The sequence below is a fragment of the Gopherus evgoodei genome, chromosome 3 (assembly GCF_007399415.2).
Source record: "Gopherus evgoodei ecotype Sinaloan lineage chromosome 3, rGopEvg1_v1.p, whole genome shotgun sequence".
In the NCBI taxonomy this organism is placed as follows: domain Eukaryota; kingdom Metazoa; phylum Chordata; order Testudines; family Testudinidae; genus Gopherus; species Gopherus evgoodei.
The window spans coordinates 179094449-179116723 of NC_044324.1; the positions used below are offsets into that span (position 1 = coordinate 179094449).

General features: G+C 47.9%; 1 protein-coding gene across 3 annotated transcripts in view; it reads left to right on the forward strand.

Annotated features, from left to right (window-relative positions):
• Window positions 1-14967: 14967 nt before the first annotated feature.
• LOC115649034 (centromere protein F-like) overlaps window positions 14968-22275 on the forward strand; it is a 78275-nt gene continuing 70967 nt past the window's right edge. For all 3 annotated transcript variants that reach the window (XM_030557535.1, XM_030557536.1, XM_030557537.1), the window contains exon 1: window positions 14968-16383. The gene's annotated coding sequence lies outside the window, so the exon portion shown is untranslated. The remainder of the gene's footprint in view (window positions 16384-22275) is intronic.

Here is a 22275-nt window from a genome sequence, read left to right on the forward strand (position 1 = left end):
CTTTAACACAACCCTTTACAGCCGCCTGTAAAAATGGACGCCATGACCCCTACCATAAGGGAGTCTGAGCTGGTTCCTGTTGTCAGTAATTACTGGTGTGGTGCTCCCTGACAATGGACACAGCTCAGTCAGTGGTGGGGCTTTCCACTGCACCCTAGGCCGAACAAAGATATGCTCTCCGCTACGTATTCTTATACACAGGTGCAGAACAGATTTCTCAACACTCCTGATGCATTGAGGTGCAGCCCCTTTACGCATTTCTGCCTTTCTCCTGGCACAGGTCATTTCGAATAAATCTGTCCATCATACTCTCTGTCCATTGTATTGTCCTTTCATATTGTCTATTCATCATATTGTCCTTTTACACTGTCATTAGGCTGGGTCTGCCTGTTCCTTGTTATCTGTGTGCCATTTGTTCGTACCCAGCTGTTCTGGTGCCGTCTTGGCACACATTCCTGTTCTAGCAGGCCTCTTTTTGCCAATTTCTGTAAGCAGGGCCTGCCTCTGGCTCACAGCCTAACTTTGCTTAGCAACATCCTGACCCTTACTTCAGATCAGGCCTCAGGCCTCATCTTACTACAGTTCAATCTTCCATTTTGTCCTTTTCCAGATTTTCCTCTTGAGATCTGTGTCTCAGACACGAGCAAAAACAGCTGATGCACGATATATTTACTCTCACAGGGCTACCGCTGTATAAGTTCTCAAAGGCCTCTAGAAAGGCACCTTTGAGCTGTTGAGAGATTTTCAGTAAAGAAACAGTGTAAGCACCCTACTGCTTGTTGTTAATTTATGCAATCCCTGGTTCCTAGCCCCATTACACCCCATTCTCGACCGTCGCTTCTTAATCATTCATTTAACTGAGCGACGTCTTTTCCATTCACCTTGTCTGCCGGAGACTCTCCCAAGCCATTGTTACCAAAATGTTGGGTCCGCCTAGCTGAGAGCCAATGACAGCCAGACAGGGATAAGGAAAGGTTGCTTTATTCTGCAGAAGAAAGGAGAGTACTGTACCTAGGTACAAAAAACTCTACTCCATACAAAAACCAAGAATCTTTTATACACACTCACACACAGGCTTCGGTCATGTTAGCATTTGATTGGCGGTTAGCAAATCCTGCACTTCTGCAATCTGCGCAGCAAAAACCAGCTTAGGACCAGCTCCAACTGCCTCAAGACTGATAAGGAAAGACAGTTCAAAAGTTCAGGCTACTGTGTCCATCACTCACTCACTCATACCCATCACCACAATCAGGGTATGAGCCGCCAACAACAGAACTCCAGAGTTCTAACTGGTTCCAGGGATAGCCCATTTTTTTGCTATCAGCCTGAAGGTCACATCGCCAGGTGTTTAGAAAACATGACCTATGTGAAAAGGTTGAAATAATTGGGCATGTTTAGTTTAGTTTAGGACGGCCTCTTTTCCGCTTGCCTTGGGGGTTCCACCGCAGTGCCCGTCTGGTGATGTTAGTTGGCTGCTTGCTTAGTGTATGTCCTATCCAACCCCACGTTCTCCTTCTGATTTCTTCCTCTGCTGGGAGTTGACAGGTCTCTCCAAGAGGTAGATGTTACTGGTGGTATCTGGCCAGCGGATCTGGAGAATCCTTCTGAGGCAGCTATTTATGAAGGTCTGGATCTTCCTGATGATTGTTTTGGTTGTCCTCTAGGTTTCAGCTCCATACAGTAGGACTGATTTTACATTGGAGTTGAACAGTCGGATTTTTATTGCCAAAGATAGCTCTCTAGAGCTCCAGATGTTCTTGAGCTGTAAGAAGGCTGCTCTTGCCTTACCAATCCTTACTTTGATGTCTGCGTCTGTGCCACCCTACTGGTCGACGATGCTACCTAGGTAGGTGAAGGACTGCGCTTCTTCCAGGGGGCTTCCATTCAGTGTGACTGGGTCATTGCTGGTGGAGTTAATCCCAAGGATCTTGGTCTTGTCCTTGTGAATGTTGAGGCCAACCTGTGATGAGGTGTCTGCCACTACGTTGATCTTCTCTTGCATCTGCTGTTTACTGTGCGAAAGGAGTGCAAGGTCGTCAGCAAAGTCCAGGTCATCAAGCTGGGTCCACAACGTCCACTGGATTCCGTTCCTACGCTCGTAGGTGGATGTCTTCATAATCCAATCGATGATGAGGAGAAAGAGCAATGGTGACAACAAGCCTCCTTGCCTGACTCCAGTTTGCACCTGGAAGCTGTTAGTAAGCTGCCCTCCATGGATCACTTTCCAGACAGTCGCTTGGTAGTATCATACAGCTGTTTCATATTACCGCTGTATGCTGCCTGCTCCGCTTCTGCTGCCAGTTCATCCACATACTCTCTCTTGTCCTTCCTGATATTCCTCTTCACTGCTCTGTGGGCTTCAGCATACTCTTTTTGAGCTTTGGCCTTTGCTGCTCTAGTCCTGCTGATGTTGACTGCTGCCTCATTCTTCTTTCTGTCTTCTATGTTGATCATGGTCTCTGCTGTGATCCACTCTTTCTGCTGGTGTTTCTTAATTCCAAGCACTTCCTGGCATACTGACCTAAGTGTCTCTCTCACTTTCTGCCATCTGTTTAGTACACTGTCTTCCTCTTCCTCAGACCGATCCTGTAATACTGAAAACTTATTCTTCAGCCTCAGTCCAAAATCTTCCTTGGTCTTATGGTCCTTCAGAAGGCTGACGTTGTACTTCTCTCTTCTGTCTGACATGTCTATCCAGTTCTTTCTCAGCTTCAGCTTCAGCTTCAATCTGGCCACCACTAAGTGATGGTCGGACGCCGCGTCTGCTCCTCTTCTAACTCTAATGTCCTGCAAGGATCTTCTAAACTTCTTGCTAATGCAGACATGATCGATCTGATTTTCTGCAGTGCCTGCTGGTGATACCCAGGTACTCTTGTGGATCCGCTTGTGAGAAAAGATGCTACCTCCTATGACCAGGTTGTTAAGTGCACACAAATCTCTCTCCATTCTCACTCATCTCTTCCAGAGTGTGGGTCCCCATGACTTGTTCGTATCCTGTGTTATCAGGTCCATTTTGGGCATTAAAGTCTCCCATAAGGATGATGATGACGTCTTTGTCTGGGAGAATCTCTAATATTTTCTGGAGTCTGTTGTAAAAATAATCTTTGTCCTCCTCTTCGCTGTCATTAGTTGGAGCATAGCACTGAACAACATTCATCTTAATCCTCTTCATTTTAGTTCTGAAGGATGCTGTGATGATCCTGGGACCATGTGCCTCCCAACCAATCAGTGTTCTCTGTGCCTGCTTGGACAACATGAAGCCTACTCCCTGTGTGTGCGGTGCGTCACTCTCTTCATGTCCTGAATACAGCAACAGCTCTCCTGTCAACAGTCGTCTCTGTCCCACTTGCGTCCATCTTGTCTTGCTAATGCCTAATAGGGTCAGGTTGTTGCTCCTCATCTCTGCTGCAACCTGCGCTGTCTTTTCTGACTCGTACATAGTCCGCACGTTGCATGTGCCTATGGTAATCCTCCTGGTTGCAAGAAGGGTAATGGGCTAAGTTGCTTCCTCACGGCTTTTACCACCAAGCGTCATGCATCTTTGAATTGAAGACCCTTCTTTTTCCAGGCTAAAAGTCTCTGTTGTCTCTATTGTTGGCGTTTCCGTAGCAGGTTGATTTTTACAGGGTGGAGTTGCTAGCCCCACGCCCAACCCTCCTCCTTTATCCTGACTTGAGACAGGCAGATGGCCCCAAAAGACCTCTCTGGTGGAGTTACTGTGTCCATGAGATATCCAATTTCTTCTAATGGTTGCCAGCTATTATAAGGCTACTAACTGTTAGGGGATCACTGCTAATTGTCACACCATGATCGCCTTCCACCTCGAGGGGGGTGGACGATGAGAGGCCTTCACACTAATCGGGATGCCTAACAAGGGTTTCGGAGTCGGATTCCAACGTATCCATCAACGTTGATTCACAGGGTCCTCCTCGAAACTGTCACTGATGTAGCACTTTCTCCACACAAGTCCAAAGGTGTTCAGAGCTAGAACAAAGTCCAATGTTCTCACTGGGATGGTACAGGAGTCCATGTTTCCTCTCAGCAGCCTTTCCACAATTTCTAAAACACGTGTCTTTGGTCAGAGCTGGCCTCCTCTGCCCAGAGCTGCGACTTCTAGGGTAATGGTGCTGCTTTCTGATTGGCAGAGGGCATTGGGAGGAGTTCTTAGAGCGGTCACACGACTCACTTCCGAACAGGTCACCCTGCCCCAGAACTCACTCTGATTGGTCAAATCTCCTCTCAGGGCAGTCCTATTGGGGCAAACCCCATCCTGATTGGTAGAAGGAAGTAGGTGGAGTTCTTAGAGGGGTCACAGAACCCACTTCCAGATGGGTCACTCCACTCTGGAACTTGCCTTGATTGGTCAATTCTCCTCTCAGGGTGGTCCTCAGCAGCTGAAACCCTTCCTGATTGGTAAAGGATGGTGGGAGGAGTTCTTAGAGGGGTCACAAGATCCACTTCCGGACAGCTCACCCCACCCCGTAACTCACCCTGATTGGACAAATCTCTTCTCAGGGCGGTGCTAATGGGGAAACCCCATCTTGATGGGTAGAGGGCAGTGGAAGGAATTCTTAGAGGGGTCACATGGCAGACTTGCTTCTGGTCATGTGGCTGCCTTGACCCCAGAAGTGATATCCTCTGGGGCGGGACTTCTGGTGACAGGTGGGCGGTGTTTAAGCGGTCAAGGGACAGGTTAAGGGGTCAAGGAGAGGGGTTAGGGTCTGATTGATGGTAGGGCCCTTATATTACTAGCCTGCAGTTATATCACTTCAGATCAAAAGAACCTTTGGATGATGAATAGTTTTCAGGACTATGTATGAAAACTATATGCTCACTACTTTTCTCAAAATAATTTGTATAATATTTTGAACACTAAATCATTTTCACATGTCTTGTTGTTAAACATTTACTGATAACTATGTCAGTCAAGCTATGAATGGACAGATCCATTTTTATTTCTCAACATGTTATTAATATAGGTGATTGTTGTACAATGTTCTGTAAATAATTCTGTAGAAACTTGTTTGAAGTAAAAATTAATAGAAATGCTGTTCAGTACCAAACCACACATTACATTAGCAGTATTCCTTCTGTATATCACCATTTCATTAAATTTCCAAAACACATTTTTGAGACTCTTTTATTCCTAGAAGTTCACCTTGATCGATCGGTCCTTCAGCATTCCCAGCATTCTTCTTTCCATCGCCATCTCCAGACAGCTGCTGCTCCTCTGTCAGCACACATGTTTCGTTACCACACAACATTGCAGTACAATAATTCCTCGCTTAATATTGTAGTTATGTAGCAGAAAAATATGACTTTAAGTGAAACGTTGTTAAGCAAATCCAATTTCCCCAGAAGAATTAATATAAATGGGTGGGGTTAGGTTCCAGGGAAATTTTTTTCACCAGACAAGAAACTGTTGTGACAGACCCAAACCAGTGGGGTACGAGAGTCTGGTAGAGGGCAAATATACTGGTCACTGGGTGAGAAGTTTTCTGTTCCCTAAGAGACCAGAGCAGTGGTTGCACTAGAGTAATCAAGAACTTACTAGAACCAATTAAGGCAGACAGGCTGATTAGATCACTGGCAGCCAATCAAGGCAGGCTAATCAGAGCACCTGGGTTTAAAAAGGAGCTCACTCCAGTCAGATGGGGGGGAACTAGAGGAGAGGAAGTGCTTGTGAGGAGCTGGGAGCAAGAGGCACAAGGAACTGAGAGTGAGAGGCTGTGCTGCTGGAGGACTACGGAGTATAAGTGTTATCAGACATCAGGAGGAAGGTCCTGTAGTGAGGAGAAAGAAGGTGTTTGGAGGAGGCCATGGGGAAGTAGCCCAGGGAGTTGTAGCTGTCATGCAGCTGTTAGAAGAGGCACTATAGACAGCTGCAATCCACAGGGCCCTGGGCTGGAACCCGGAGTAGAGGGCAGGCCCGGGTTCCCTCCAAACCTCCCAACTCCTGATCAGACAGAGGAGGAGTTGATCCAGACTGTAGGGAGGATCACTGAGTGAGCAAATCTGCCAATAAGTGCAGGACTCACCAAAGTAGAGGAGTAACTTTGTCACACTATACACACAGACACATGCACGCACGCATGCACTGATACCAGACACCTCTGTGTTCTTGCTGAACCAGAGTGCAGTATCCAGCCTGACTCATGAGAGACACCTCCCACCCCCCAACCTCTGCTTAAACCAAAACCCATCAGAGGAATAGACTTGCGGAGAGCAGTGAAGGCTTTGGGAGACACACCTAGACCCCTCCTGACAAGGGTGACAAGATTAAGACATCTCCATTAGCATACAGAATGGAGAGCAGAGGCAACTCTCCTAGCCTCATCTGCATGAAAGATGGGACAGGAAGACAACTCAGTTTGCATACAGAATGGAGAACAGAGAACCGCAATGAACTCTGGGACCAGAAAAAGCAGGGAAGTACTGCATCATGGGAATCTCTGCTCCAGATGCTAATAACCCTATGTCTGCACACACCTGGCTCAGCAATTATCAGATCAATTCTAATAATGAATCCGTAACTGATATCCAAATATTGAAGCAGCCTAGTTGCATTGTGAGCTCCCTGGAAGAAAACATCACCCATAGCCAAGAATGATCAGCTCCTATTGTCTAGAAACCCTTGAGCCATCAGCTTACCTATGCACAAACCTAGTGTTCTCCCTTCAACCATTGTAATTTCTCTACAAAAATGCCTGCTCACCCTCCAGTCAGTGTTCTGATGCTTAGATCCAAACTACGCATTAGTTCGCCTGGGACTCCAAATTTCCCCACAGGTATGTTCTTGTCATATCTATATTTAGATTGGCTAACGCTTTTTGTAGTAGGAATATGTTGTTTGTTTATCATGTAATTTTGAGTCCTTCACCTGCACTCTTCCCAACCATCCATCTCTCCTGAACCTACTTTTAGCATATCCCACCTTTTGAGCAGCTTTCAGCAGCCACTCTATGTGATTAATTCTGCCATTCCAAACTCATGCCAGTAATATGTTCCCTCACCATCTCTGTAATTAACATGTAATAGACAAGTTTTGCCATAACTTTCGAGGGTGTTTGTTTAGTAAAGTTCAGAACTGCTGCCATTCTTAGACTTCAAACTGTTCAAATGTCAGCTTCACCTCTGAGAGAAAAATGGTCCCACACAGTAGTCAACCCTTGTTTGGCGTAGGTTACACCAAACACATAGAAAATCATGACTCTAAAGCAGTGGTCCCCAACGTGGTGCCCGTGGGCGCCATGGTGCCCACTGAGGCATTTATGTGCACCCACCTAGTGCCCAGCAAGGAAGAGAAGCTGTGGCCCCATTCCTGCCGGGGACAGAGAACCCCCGGGCTGCAGGCTGCGGGTGCTGGTGTTCTCTGTCCCTGGCAGGTGCGGGGCTGCGGCTTCTCTCCGGCTTCTCCGGGGCTGCAGGGGTTCTCGGTCCCTAGCAGGTGTGGGGCCGCGGCTTAAGCCGGAGGGAAACCGTGGCCTCATGCCTGCCGGGGACAGAGAACCCTGGGGCTGCAGGCTTCATTCTATGTTAAAGTGAGAATAAGAAATACATTTGGACCAGCAGTTCAACAATGTTTTACTTTTTTAAAATAAATAAGATGAAAACTGTTTATGATATTTATTTTGTAAAAAACCCTTAATTTTTCTTACAGGTAGATAAAAAGGATCAAATTCACGTGGTAAGGTGAAAGTGTAATTGCCGAATAATTTCATTAACACCTTTTACATGTAAAATTACCCTTTCTATCTTATTGATTCATATATTATGTAATATTAAATATGATGTTTTTCATATTATTTAATGTACAAATACAAACTAAGCTTTGAAAAATTGTTGGCGCCCGCCGCACCCTTCTGAAAACATGAATGTGCTATCGACCACAAAAAAGGTTGAAGACCTCTGCTCTAAAGAATAGATGCAGGAGTTCTAGAAGGCCTCAAGAAAAGGAGTTCTTCTACACAACAGTTTACTCATACCAGTAATACCCTCGTTCTCTCTGTACTTAACATGTAATAGACGTTTTGCCATAACTTTCATGTACTGTTTTACTTCCCTGTGTTGCGCCCTTTAGAACTTCTGAGTTTGTGCAGATTCTCCTTTTAGATTCTCCCGTTGTAACCCCTCCTATTATTTAATCCTGTCCATGCTGGGTGGTGGTATGTTTTGTCAGCAATGAACTGCATGCGAGTGTGTTTGTTCAGTAAAGTTCAGAACTGCTACAGTCCTGACACTTCAAACTGTTCAAATGTCAGCTTCACCTCTGAGGGCAAAATGGTCACACACAATATTCAAACAGTGTGCGGTGTAGGTTACAACAAACACATAGGAGGTCATGACTCTACAGAAGAGATGCAGGAGCTCTAGAAGGCCTCAAGAAAAGGAGTTCTTCTACCCAACAATTTTTGTTGTACTCCACCAACGGAAATGTTGTTCTTTCTGGATTTCAAGAAGCCTCTCATAAAAATGCCACATCTGGTAGCATTAGCGCTGAATGCAGAGCAAGTGGGTGCCATGGCATAGCTAGACTCCTTTCTAAGAAAGCAATAAACGTCAGTCAAGAATGTTACCAGTGATTGCCTCAGGTGGAAAGTGATAGCTAAGAAGTGTATGCAGTTGACAGATTGATTTTAATTTCCTAGAGACTGCTTCTCAGGTATCAGATTTGTGGATACAATACAGTAATTTCTGGAGTGGAGTTTCTTGCGTCATCAAAATAAGTTCTACCTGTTTCACCGAACATATTGCTTTAGGGCCTGATCCAAACCCATTGAAGTCATTGGAAGGTTCCCACTGATTTTAAATTATGGGCAGATGGATGGTACTGTAGCTATTTATTGGTGCATACTGGCCGAACATTTTACCCTGCAGGGGCATCCACCTATTAACCACTTGGGAAAGAGACCCAAGGGTAATGTCACAGCTGACAGATAACCAGGAGACCTCAGATCAGTCTGTGACAAACATAACAGATTACACAAAGCTGGGAGGTATTGCTAACACAGAGGAGGACTGAGATATCATACAAGAAAATCTGGATGACTTTGTAAACTGGAGTAATAGCAATAGGATGAAATTTAATAGTGAAAAGTGCAAGGTCATGCATTTTGGGATTAAAAACAAGAATTTTAGTTGTAAATTGGGGACACATCAGTTGGAAGTAACAGAGGAGGAGAAGGACCTTGGAGTATTGGTTGATCACAGGATGACTATGAGCCGCCAATGTGATATGGCCTTTAAAAAAGCTAATGCGGTTTTAGGATGCGTCAGGCGAGGTATTTCTAGCAAAGATAAGAAGATGTTAGTACCATGATTTAAGGCACTGGTGAGACCTCATCTGGAATACTGTGTGCAGTTCTGGTCTCCCATGTTTAAGAAGGATGAATTCAAACTGGAACAGATACAAGAAGCAATGGGCTTAAACTGCAGCAAGGGAGATTTAGGTTGGACATTAGGAAAAAGTTCCTAACTGTCAGGGTAGTTAAACACTGGAATAGATTGCCTAGGGAAGTTGTGGAATCTCCATCTCTGGAGATATTTAAGAGTAGGTTAGATAAATGTCTATTAGGGATGGTCTAGACAGTATTTGGTCCTGCCATGAGGGCAGGGGACTGGACTCGATGACCTCTCGAGGTCCCTTCCAGTCCTAGAATCTATGAGTCTATGAGATTCAGAGACGGGCTACTAGGATGATCCGAGGAATGGAAAACCTGTCTTGTGAAAGGAGACTCAAAGAGGGGGGATATGATTTCTCTTTATAAATATATCAGAGGGATTAATATTAGGGAGGCAGAGAAATTATTTAAGCTTAGGACCAATGTGGACACAAAAACAAATGGATATAAACTGGACACTAGGAGGTTTAGACTTGAAATTAGATGAAGGTTTCTAACCATTAGAGGAGTGAAGTTCCAAGGGGAGTAGTGAGGGCAAAAGACATATCTGGCTTTAAGACTAAGCTTGATAAGTTTATGGAAGGGATGGTATGATGTGATAGTCTAATTTTGGCAATTAATTTGGCAATTGATCTTCAATTGTCAACAGGTAAGTATGCCCAGTGGTCTGTGATGGGATGTTAGATGGGTTGGGATCTGAGTTACTGCAGAGAATTCTTTCCTGGGTGCTGGCTGGTGAGTCTTGCTCAGCTGCTCAGGGTTTAAATGATCACCATATGTGGGGTGGCGAAGGAATTTTCCTCCAGGGCAGATTGGCAGAGGCCCTGGAGATTTTTCGCCTTCCTCTGCAGTATGGGGCAAGGGACACTTGCTGGAGGATTCTCTGCAGCTTGAGGTCTTCAAACTGCAATTTGAAGACTTCAGTAACTCAGACATAGGTTAGGGGTTTGTTATAGAAGTGGATGGGTGAGATTCTGTGGCCTGCGTTGTGCAGGAAGTCAGACTAGATGATCATAATGGTCCCTTCTGACCTTAAAGTCTATGAATCTATAACATAATCTCAGGCATCTCAAGGGCTAAAATCTCAGAGGAAGTAGAGTCTCTCCTTTATAGTGCCGATTTAAAGGGGATGCAAGCAGAAGCTTGTTCATGTATGGGAGAGATACTAAGTGGTGACTCTCTGCTTCCATGTGATAAACTCCTCCAAGCAAAGTACCGACTCGGGGATTACAACGCAGAGCTGCAAAGAAGAAAGAAATAGACGGGGTCCCCGGAATGTGGAAGCTTGCTACACTCAGGGTATGTCTACACCACGGGATTATTCTGATTTTACAGAAAATGTTTTTTTGAAACAGATTTTATAAAGTGCGGCCACACTAAGCACATTAATTAGGCGGTGTGTGTCCATGTACCGAGGCTAGCACTGATTTCAGGAGCATTGCACTGTGGCTAGCTATCTCATAGTTCCCACAGCCTCCCCTGCCCATTGGAATTCTGGGTGGAGATCCCAGTGCCTGATGGGGCAAAAAACATTGTCGCTGGCGGTTCTGGGTACAGCCTCACCCCTCCCTCCGTGAAAGCAACGGCAGACAACCGTTTCCTGCCTTTTTTCCTGGGTGAACTGTGCAGACGCCATGCCATGGCAAGCATGGAGCCTGCTCAGCTCAAGACAGCAATCGTGGACGTTGTAAACACCTAGCACATTCTCGTGCAGTCTGTGCTGAACCAGGACCTGCAAAACCAGGCGAGGAGGAGGCAGCTATGGCAGCGTGGTGACAAGAGCGATGAGGACATGGACACAGAATTCTCTCAAACCGCAGTCCCCGGCGCTTTGGAGATCATGCTGGTAACGGGGCAGGTTCTAGCCACTGAAAGCTGATTTTGAGCCCAGGAAACAAGCACAGACTGGTGGGACCGCATAGTGTTGCAGGTGTGGGACGATTCCCAGTGGCTGCGAAACTTCACATGCGTACGGGCAGTTTCTTGGAACTTTGTGACTTGCTTTCCCCTGCCCTGAAACGCCAGAATACCAAGATGAGAGCAGCCCTCACAGTTGAGAAATGAGTGGCAATAGCCCTCTAAAAGCTTGCAACGCCAGACAGCTACCGGTCAGTCGGGAATCAATTTGGAGTGGGCAAGTCTACTGTGGAGGCAGCTGTGATGCAAGTAGCCAAAGCAATCACTAACTGCTGCTACCAAAGGTAGTGACTCTGGAAAATGTGCAGGTCATAGTGGATGGCTTTGCTGCAATGGGATTCCCTAACTGTGGTGGGGTGATAGATGGAACCCATATCCCTATCTTGGCACCAGGGCACCCAGTACATAAACCGCAAGGGGTACTTTTCAATGGTGCTGCAAACACTGGTGGATTACAAGGGACGTTTCACCAACATCAACGTGGGATGGCCGGGAAGGGTTCATGATGTTCACGTCTTCAGGAACACTACTCTGTTTAAACAGCTGCAGCAAGGGAATTACTTCCCAGACCAGAAAATAACAGCTGGGGATGTTGAAATTCCTATAATCTGTGGGGACCCAGCCTACCCTTTGATGCCATGGCTCATGAAACCATACACAGGCAGCCTGGACAGTAGTCAGGAGCTGTTCAACTATAGGCTGAGCAAGTGCAGAGTGGTGGTAGAATGTGCATTTGGATGTTTAAAGGGATGCTGGTGCATGTTACTGACTCGCTCAGACATCAGCCAAACCAATATCCCCATTGTTATTGCTGCTTGCTGTGTGCTCCACAATCTCTGTGAGAGTAAGGGGGAGACGTTTACAGCGGGGTGCGAGGCTGAGGCAAATCACTTGGCCACTGATTACGCGCAGCCAGACACCAGGGCAATTAGAAGAGCCCCCCAGGAAGCAGTGCGCATCAGAGAGGCTTTGAAAACCAGTTTCATCACTGGCCAGGGTACAGTGTGACTGTTGTGTTTGTTTCTCCATGATGAAAACCCGCCCCCTTGATTGACTCATTCTCTGTAAGTAACCGCCCCTCCCCCTTTGATCACAGCTTGCTTTCTAAGGCAAGAAAGTCACTATCATTTAAAAATCATGTATTCTTTATTAATTGATTATAAAAAGAGGGAGAGAACTGACAAGGTAGCCCTGGTGGGGTTTGGGAGGAGGATAGGAGGGAAGGAAAAGGCCACTAAAAAAAGTTCAAAATAATGACAACCTTTTGCTTGGGCTTGGGTGCAGTGGGCGGGTGCATGGAGCCTCTCCCCATGCGTTCTTACACATCTGGGTAAGGAGGCTATGGAACATGGTGAGTGGGGAGGGTGGTTATACTGGGGCTGCAGCAGCACTCTGTGATCCTGCTGCCGTTTCTGAAGCTCCACCAGACGCCGGAGCATGTCAGCTTGATCACGCAGCAGCCCCAGCGTTGCATCCCGCCACCGCTGATCTTCCTGACCACACCTCTGATCTTCCCGCCGTCACCCCTGATCTTAAGCGTCCTTCCTCTCTTCACATTCACTGGCATCTTTCCTATACTTTGATACTGCGTCCTTCCACTCAGTCAGATGAGCTCTTTCATTGAGGGTTGATTTCATGATTTCAGTGAACATTTCATCTTGCGTCTTTTTTTTCCACCGCCTTATCTGAGATAGCCTTCGGGACGGAGGAGGGAGGCTTGAAAAATTTGCAGCTGCAGGGGGAGGGAGGGGAAAAAAAAGGGAGAGAAGTATTAAAAAAGATACATGGTACAGAACAATGCTTATACTCTTTCATGGTGAACAACACTATTCACATTACATAGCCCATGTGATCTGAGCACAAGGTTGCATTTTGCATTTTAATATTGAGTGCCTGCTGCTTTGATGTTAGAGCTCACAGGTGTAGGTCCGGGCAACAGAATTCGGCTTGCATGCAGCCACGGTAAGCCATTGTTCTTTTGACTTCTGTAGCCTTCATATATCCAGCGCCCTCCTTTCCCACATACCAAGCAAAGCCCATTGAGTGCTGCGGCTTTCCTGTTAACATGCAGCAGCACAAACCAACTCCACCCCCATTCTCTGGGATGATCGCTTTACCCCTCCCCCCACTGCATGGCTGGTATCATGGAAGATCTCAGCTAGCCATCCCCCCCACCCCCCACTTGGCTGGAATCAGGGAAGATTTCTGCTAGCCAAACGCAAAAAAGCTCAGCGCCAATCACACCCCCGCCCCCTGCTTGGCTAACTGCAGGGAAGGATTTCTTTTCAGCCACAGGCAAACAGCCCAATAAGAATGGCCACCTCTGTCCCCTTAATTAAATTCCTGTATTTCAACCAGGGTACCATGAACGATATCACTCTCCTGAGGATAACACAGCGAGATAAAGAACGGATGTTGCTTGACTGCCAGCAAACACCGGGACCATACGCTGCCAGGCTTTGTCATGCAATGATACCAGATTACTTGCTACAAGCATGGCATGGTCACGTGTCCTACCATGGCAGACGGAATAAGGCTGCGCTGCCCAGAAACCATCTGCAAAGGCTTTTGGAGTACCTTCAGGAGAGCTCCACGGAGATGTCCCTGGAGAATTTCCACTCCATCCCCAGATACGTTACAGACTTTTCCAGTAGCTGTACTGGCCGCGAATGCATCCCAAATCCTCAGCGTGAATTAATCATTAAAAAACGCTTGCTTTTAAACCATGTTTTATATTTACAAAGGTACACTCACCAGAGGTCCCTTCCATGGCTTCATTGTCTGGTGGGATACCGCCTTCGGAGGGCTGGGAGAGTAATTCCATCTGGCTGAGAAAAAGATCCTGGCTGTTGCGGAGAATGGAGTGCTGTGTGCTTTCTGCAAGCTCGTCCTCCTCTTCCTCTTCCTCATCTTCCCCGCACGCAGATTCCTCAGTCATGGCTGAGATTACCACCCCCACCTCAGAATCCTGGGTCAGGGATGGGGGAGTGGTGGCAGCCCCCCCTAGAATTGCAAGCAGGTCAGTGTAGAAGCGGCATGTTTGCGGCTCTGCCCCAGACCTTCCTTTTGCTTCTTTGGTTTTCTGGTAGGCTTGTCTGAGCTCCTTAACTTTCACACGGTAGTGTACTGAGTCCCTAATGTGGCCTCTCTCCATCATGGCCTTCGAGATTTTTTCAATTTTTTTTCATTTCATCTTTTTGAATGGAGTTCTGCTAGCACGCAATCATCTCCTCATATAGCGATCAGATCCAGTACCTCCTGTACAGTCCATGCTGGAGCTCTTTTTCAATTCTCAGACTGCATGGTTACCTGTCCTGATGAGCTCTGCGTGGTCACCTGTGCTGATCAGTTCTCCATGCTGGGCAAACAGGAAATGAAATTCAAAAGTTCGCGGGGCTTTTCCTGTCTACCTGGCCTGTGCATCCCACTCCAGATTGCTGTCCAGAGCAGTCACAATGGTGCACTGTGGGATAGCTCCAGGAGGCCAATACCATTGAATTGCGGCCACGCTAACCCTAGTCCAAAATGGCAATACCGATTTCAGCGCTACTCCCCTTGTCGGGGAGGATTACAGATATCAGTATTAAGAGCCCTTTATATCGATATAAAGGACTTTGTTGTGTGGATGGGTGCAGGGTTAATTTGGTTTAATGCTGCTAAATTCAATATAAACTGGTAGTGTAGACCAGGCCTCAAACTTTCCCAAGCCTGGTCTGAGGGCTGCCTGCTCGCTACAGTGATATTTCGTCCTCTTCAAAAGTTCCCTTGGGGAAGCTGTGGGAGAAAGATCCCGTAGGGGCCATGGCAAAGACCAGGAGCAGGTCTTGTGTCTCGGTGGTGGGGGTGGCTGTTGGCTTTTCCTCCACCCCATTGTACTCCCCCGGGGGCTCCCAAGTCAGCGCCCACCCGTCTGGGATTTATCTTTCCTGCACAGACCTCTTCTCTTAACCTCCTTCTCCCCACTTCATCCCTATAGCATCTGCCTCACCTGTACTTGCGCTGCCGAGCGAAGGGGCCGGGTAGAAATGCCGAGCAGCTCACCGAGATGAGGGTGCAGCTGCCCCTGGCGCTGGAGCGGGGTGGAGGGAGGGAGGGGGAGACGCTCCCAGCGGCTGGGATACACCGGGGGAGAGAGAATGAGGAGAGGAGCGTTGCCCACACTACATGAGGTAGCAGTTTAACACAATAGCAACTTCTAACATCTGTGAGTATCGGAATGTGCTGCCGGTAGCACATTCCTAGAGGAGCAGTAGCCTTCACGGAGAGCAAGGACACACACACACACACAGGCGGAGAGCAAGGACACGGCGGAGAGCAAGGACACACACACACACACACACACACACAGCTGCACCCAGAGTCAGGCGCCCCACGCCCAGTGCCTGAGACAAAGTGACGGAGCAGAGGGCACAGACACCGCGTGAGAAGCAGGCACCGGGGCTGAGATGCACATGGGAGAAAGACAGAGGGGCCGAGAGGAGACAGGCCCCCCCACACACACTGACCGAAAGCGGGATGCGGATACACACGCACACACACACACACACGCAGATCAAAAGACAGAGACATACTGAGACTGTGACAGACACACCTCAGGGACTGGCAGTCACATACCGAAAGAGGCTGATACACACACAAGGTGTCCGAGCGAGTTACACACACAGGGTGGTCACACACAGACGGCGATCTCACGGGGTTACACACACACGGCGATCTCACACACACATAGGATGATCTTACACACACAGTCAGGGTTATCACACACAGGGTGATCGCACACACGGCAACCACAATCACCCGCACACAGCGATCTCTCTCACAGGGTGATCTGTCTCTCTCTCTTTCTCACACCCACACACCCACACCCACACACCCCTCCAGTGACAGGGAGAACGCCAGGCTCCGCTCCGCGCGGAATCTGAGCGCAGCAGCAGCAAACCCGCCCTGGGTCTGGTCCTTTTCTCTCTCTCTCTCTTTGTCCGTTTGGTGAAACCGCACCTACCTAAGCCCTGAAAAAATGCCTGCCCGTGAAGCGAGGAGAGGGCGCCGGGTCTGTAAATAAGAAGTGAGTACTGGCACAATGGCGTGTGTTTCTAGATCACAGTCTGTCTGAATGCTGCATGCTCCCTTGCTTTCCCAGTGCCTCCTCGCAGGAGGGACCCAGGGCTGCTCACTCCCCCTCTTCGCCCCTTTCCTTCCTGCGCCTCCGTCCCGGATTTTGTAGGCTCGGTTAAGCACCCGCCTGGCTTTTGTTTCTATCACTTCTCCTTTGTCTAAGGTGGGTGTGGCTCCCCCTGTCCGGGAGGGGGAGGCTGGGCTCCGGGCTCCTACCTGGACCATTTCTCCAGCCAAACCCCGCTCTGCAAGGATGCCTTTTGCAAGCGCTTTAAACCCAGCGCATCTTTGCGAGCTGGCTGCTGGGGAGAGGAGCAGAGGAAAGGGGCCAGGGCTTGTTCTGGCTGGAGCATCCACTGAGTGGATCAGTTTTGCTCCTCTCCGGGGTGTGAAAATGTCCTTGTCGACTGCATTATCCCGTCTCCTGGCAAGGTGGATGTGCGTCAGCAGGGGAATGGGGAAGTTGATGGGAGGTTTGCGGAGCATCACTGGCTGGATCAGTTTAGCGCGCCTCGCGGCCATCCTGTTCTCCTCTGTTAGCTGCATTCTGCGGGCTGCAGGGGGAGTGTAGCAGGAGAACTGGTGGGATGGGGGCAGGTCTGCCCTTCTTCATGGTGCTGGGATGCGTGTGTGTCTGTCTGCAAGTGTCGAAGCCAGGCAGAAAGAGGAGCAGTTTCCTAGTCTACAGCACGAGGCTTGGTGTAGCCTGAGGTGCCCCCAGTTTGGGGTTTGGACTGGAGACAGAGGGTCGTGATAATATAATACGAAAAATTTCGACTGGCAAAGGGAGCTCTGACTGAAAGGAAAATGTGATGGTGCTTCCCTTCCCCCACGCCCTCATCACAAATCATGTCAACCCGAGGAGCGAGCGCAGCTGGAAGGAGCAGTTTCAGGACAGGATCCTTTTCCTCCCTTCTCCAACTGCCTCTCCTACTTCCTCCCGGCGTGGTCCCAATTGACCTCAGACCTATGGGTCCTACGCACTGTGAAACAAGGATACCACCTCCAATTTATTTCATCCCCACCTTCCCACCCTCCTACCCGGTTCCTCTTCAGGGACTCCTCTCACGAGCAGTTCCTCCTACAAGAGGTGCAGACACTCCTCGCAATAGGAGCAATAGAGGAGGTGCCGCAAAACAAGAAGGGAAAAGGGTTTTACTCCTGGTACTTTCTGATCCCCGAGTCAAAAGGAGGCCTCAGGTCCATCCTAGACCTGTGAGGCCTCAACAAGTTCATGATAAAGTTGAAGTTCCATATGGTCTCCCTAGGGAGCATTATCCCATCCTTGGATCCTGGAGACTGGTATGCTGCCCTCGATATGAAGGACGAGTACTTTCACATCGCCATTTTTCCTCCACACGGGAGGTACCTTTGCTTTGTAGCCAACCACCAGCACTTCCAATTCACAGTCCTCCCCTTTGGCCTCCCCATGGCCCGAAGGGTGTTTACAAAGTGCATGGCCATAGTCACCGCACACCTCCGCCAACGTCGGATACACATATTCCTGTATCTGGACCACTGGCTCATCAGAGGGACCTCCGAGACACAGGTCAGACAGCAGATAGACATTGTCAGGGATCTATTCACACGCTTAGGCCTGATGCTCAATGTGGAGAAATCCACACTGGTCCCCACACAAAGGCTAGACTTCATAGGAGCTACCCTGGACTCCAATCTAGCCAAGGCCTACCTACCCCAGCCGCGATTCCAGGCAATGGCAACAATCATTCGAGGTCTGCAGAACTTCCCGACGACCTCGGCTCCCACCTGTCTCGATCTCCTAGGTCACATGGCTTCCTGTACTTATGTGACCAAATATGCCAGTCTCCGCCTCCAACCCCTCCAAATGTGGCTCAACTCGGTCTACTGTCCAGGCAAGAACCCGATAGACACAATAATCACCATTCCCCCGAGCATCCTACGCTCCCTTGACTGGTGGCTAACACCCTCCCTGGCATGTGCAGGGTTATCGTTCCATCTGCCACAACCCTCACTGTCCCTGATGACAGACGCGTCATCTCTTGGATGGGGGGCTCACCTCGGACACCTTCGTACCCAGGGCCTTTGGTCACCACAGAAGCTGACGCTTCACATAAATGTCCGAGAGCTGAGAGTGGTCCACCTGGCGTGCCAGACATTCCAGCAGCATCTACAGGGCCGTTGTGTCTCAGTGTTTACAGACAACGGCCATGTATTATATCAACAAACAGGGAGGGACTCTATCTTCCCCCCTCTGTCAGGAGACCATCCGACTCTGGGACTTCTGCATAGCCTACTCGATAGACCTGGTAGCTTCCTTTCTCCCAGGGGTTCGGAACACTCTAGCGGATCAGCTGAGCAGTTCCTTCCTCTGCCACGAAAGGTCGATAAGACCAGATGTTATTCATTTGGTCTTCCAGAAGTGAGGCTTTCCCCACATAGACCTGTTCGCCTCTCGCACGAACAGGAAATGCCAAGCGTTCTTCTCCTTCCAGGGTCTTTCACCGGGATTAATCTCAGACGCATTCCTCATGTCGTGGAAGCACCGGCTGCTCTGTGCCTTTCTTCTGTTCCCACTGGTTCACAAGGTCCTGATAAAACTCCTCAGGGACAGAGCGAGCGCACCTAATCATGATCGTGCCAGCGTGGCCCAGACAGCACTGGTACACCACACTGCTCAACCTGTCCATAGACAGCCCAATTACCCTGCCTCTCCACTCGGACCTCATAACGCAGGACCATGACAATCTTCGCCACCTGGACCTGCAGGCCCTCCACCTCATGGTGTGGCTCCTGCGTGACTAAACAGGTCAGAGTTACGCTGCTCCTCTCCGGTACAACATATACTCCTGAGCAGCAGAAAGCCTTCCATTCTGTCAACATATCTGACCAAGTAGAAATGTTTTTCCTGCTGGTGTGAAACGCAGAATACTACTCCCTCTCAGGTCTCGATCCCCACTATCTTTGACTACCTCTGGTCCCTTAAGCAGCAGGGCCTGGCCATATCGTCTCTGAGGGTGCACTTGGTGGCCATCTCCACGTTCCATCCAGGGGAGAGTGGACACTCCGTGTTTTCCCATCCTTTAGTTACTAGATTTCTCAAGGGCCTGGAGTGCCTCTACCCCCAAGTACACCGCCCTGCCCCTACCTGGGACCTCAGTCTAGTCCTAAGCAGGCTTATGCTTCCACCATCCGAGCCGTTGGCAACTTGCTTGCTGCTATACCTGTCCTGGAAGACAGTTTTCTTAGTAGCCATTACATTGGCCAGACGAGTCTCCGAGCTTCAAGCGCTAACGGTGGACCCACCGTATACTGTCTTTCACAAGGACAAGGTACAGTTGCGACCACATCTGGCGTTCCTCCCTAAGGTGGTGTCGGCCTTCCATACCAACAGGACATCTTCCTTCCGGTCTTCTTCCTGAAGCCTCACTCATCTCGGCGGGAACAGCAGTTACACTCCTTAGATGTCCGTAGGGCGCTTGCTTTTTATATCGATCGGATGAAGCCCTTCCGGAAATCGCCCCAACTCTTTGTTGCTGTGGCTGACCAGATGAAAGGCCTAACTGTCTTCTCCCAGAGGATCTCCTCATGGGTGACGGCGTGCATCCGCACGTGCTGTGACCTGGCTCATGTTCCCTCGGGCCATTTCACTGCACATTCTACCAGAGCTCAGGCTTCATCAGCTGCCTTCTTGGCCCATGTCCCAATCCAGGAGATATGTCATGCAGCTACCTGGTCCTCGGACCACACCTTTGCTTTGCACTATACTCTGGTCCAACAGTGTAGAGATGATGCAGCCTTTGGCTCAGCGGTTTTGCACTCTGCCACATCTCGCTCCGACTCCTCCGCCTAGGTAAGGCTTGGGAATCACCTCACTGGAATGGATATGAGCAATCACTTGAAGAAGAAATGATGGTTACTCACCTTTGTAATTGTTGTTCTTCAAGATGTGTTGCTCATATCCACTCCAAACCCACCCTCCTTCCCCACTGTCTGAGTAGCCGGCAAGACGGAACTGAAGGGTGGCTGAGTCGGCTGGGGTATATATCCGGTGCCATGGCGGTGCCACTCCAGGGAGTGCCCAGCCGACCCACCGAGTGTTGCTAGGGTAAAAAGTCTTCCGATGAACGTGCACGTGGCGCGCGGACACCTAACTGGAATGGATATGAGCAACACATCTCGAAGAACAACAGTTACAAAGGTGAGTAACAATCTTTTATGACGTTAAATCTATTTTGTAAATAAGAACATCTTTCTTTTTTAAAGATAAAAACCCTCTGTGTTTAAGGACTTCATTTAAGACTATTTGAGATATAAAATGGAGGTAAAATACCTACTCAACGTGTAAGACTTTTTGAGATCTCTGGGTAAAAAACACTATATACATGTTTATTAATTATTTTCTTGGTTTATAAAGTTTTTCCAGTAGGAAAAAATTAACTGAGCTAAGAAACTGACTTGTTTTATTGTGGTTTTGAATTTAATTCTTTGGAAGGTTCTGTAGAGTAATTTGCTCTATCAAGATGTCATTTTTCATGGCGATCCTTGCCTGCTTAAACTAAAACCATAGTAGAATGAGTATCTGGAGCTTATTCAACTGAGAAGTCTTCTGAGCTTAAGCTCTCTAGTGTAGCCACTCTAAGCCGATGAGATAGAGGACTCCCGCTGGCTTAATTACTCTGGGCCCCGCAAGCGGTGGCAGCTATGTCTCCTGCCGATACAGTGCTGTCTGCACCGATGCTTAACTCTGTGTAAGTTATGTCGCTCAGGTGGGTGACTAGTTTTGGGAGGGGAGGAAGGGGATGAGGCAGGGAGAAGGATCAGTGACCAAAAAAAGGAAAATTCTCAACTGCCATAGGCTGCCATCTGTTTGTTCGCAGATAGAGTACCAGTGGAATAGGTCCTCATAAAAGAATGATCAGATCATTTATTTCACATGCTAATAATCTGAAATTGATGATTACTGTTCTTCATGTGCAAAATTCCATTGAAGTCTGTGGAAGAGAAACTATAGATTCTGAGCCTCCCCAAATACACACACATGTATCATGAGAAAAGCAGTTTTGATTTTTAGATCGCAGTGTTTTAGTGATGTGAAAAAAAAAAAGACCCTATATGATATTTACTAAAGGCCCCTTCCAAAAAGGGAGACATGCATTGAATAAGTTAAATGAACACTATTGGGTTATATTTGGCCCCAAATATAGGTTTCTAATAGTTTTTCTTCAGAAGCAGCTTTTTCAAAACTTAAGACCAAGTAGAAATGTTTCAATAACGTTTTGGAAAATTCCAGTGGAGGTAGTTCTTATGAACAAAGAGCAGTGATTCTCAAACTTTGGTACTGGTGACCCCTTTCACATAGCAAGCCCCCTACTCCCCCGGTTAAATTAATAACACTTTTAAATATATTTAACGCTATTATAAATGCTGGAGGCAAAGCAGGGTTTACGGTGAAGGCTGACAGCTTGAGACTCCCCCACATAATAGCCTCAGGACCCCCTAAGGGGTCGCAACCCCTAGTTTGAGAACCCCTGACAAAGAACCTCTGCAAAATTTGTGGCCTAAACACTGCGGTGTTGTGCCAGTGCATAAGAATCAGAAAATGAAGCTAGTAAAAAACAAAGTGAAACTGATCTACAGCCACTATCCAAGCTCAAAAAAATATATAAATTGTGCCAACCAGACTTTTAAAGGCCTTTCAATTTTCCTAATTTGATAATAGATTTTTAAAATGTTTTATATTGCTACATATTTAACCTGATAAGCAGTTTTTAAATAGTTTTTTTTCTAATTTGCATCTTATCAAGTGTCTAATTAGAATGTGTAGGCTGCTTTAAAGTACTAATACAGTAAGTACAGTGAA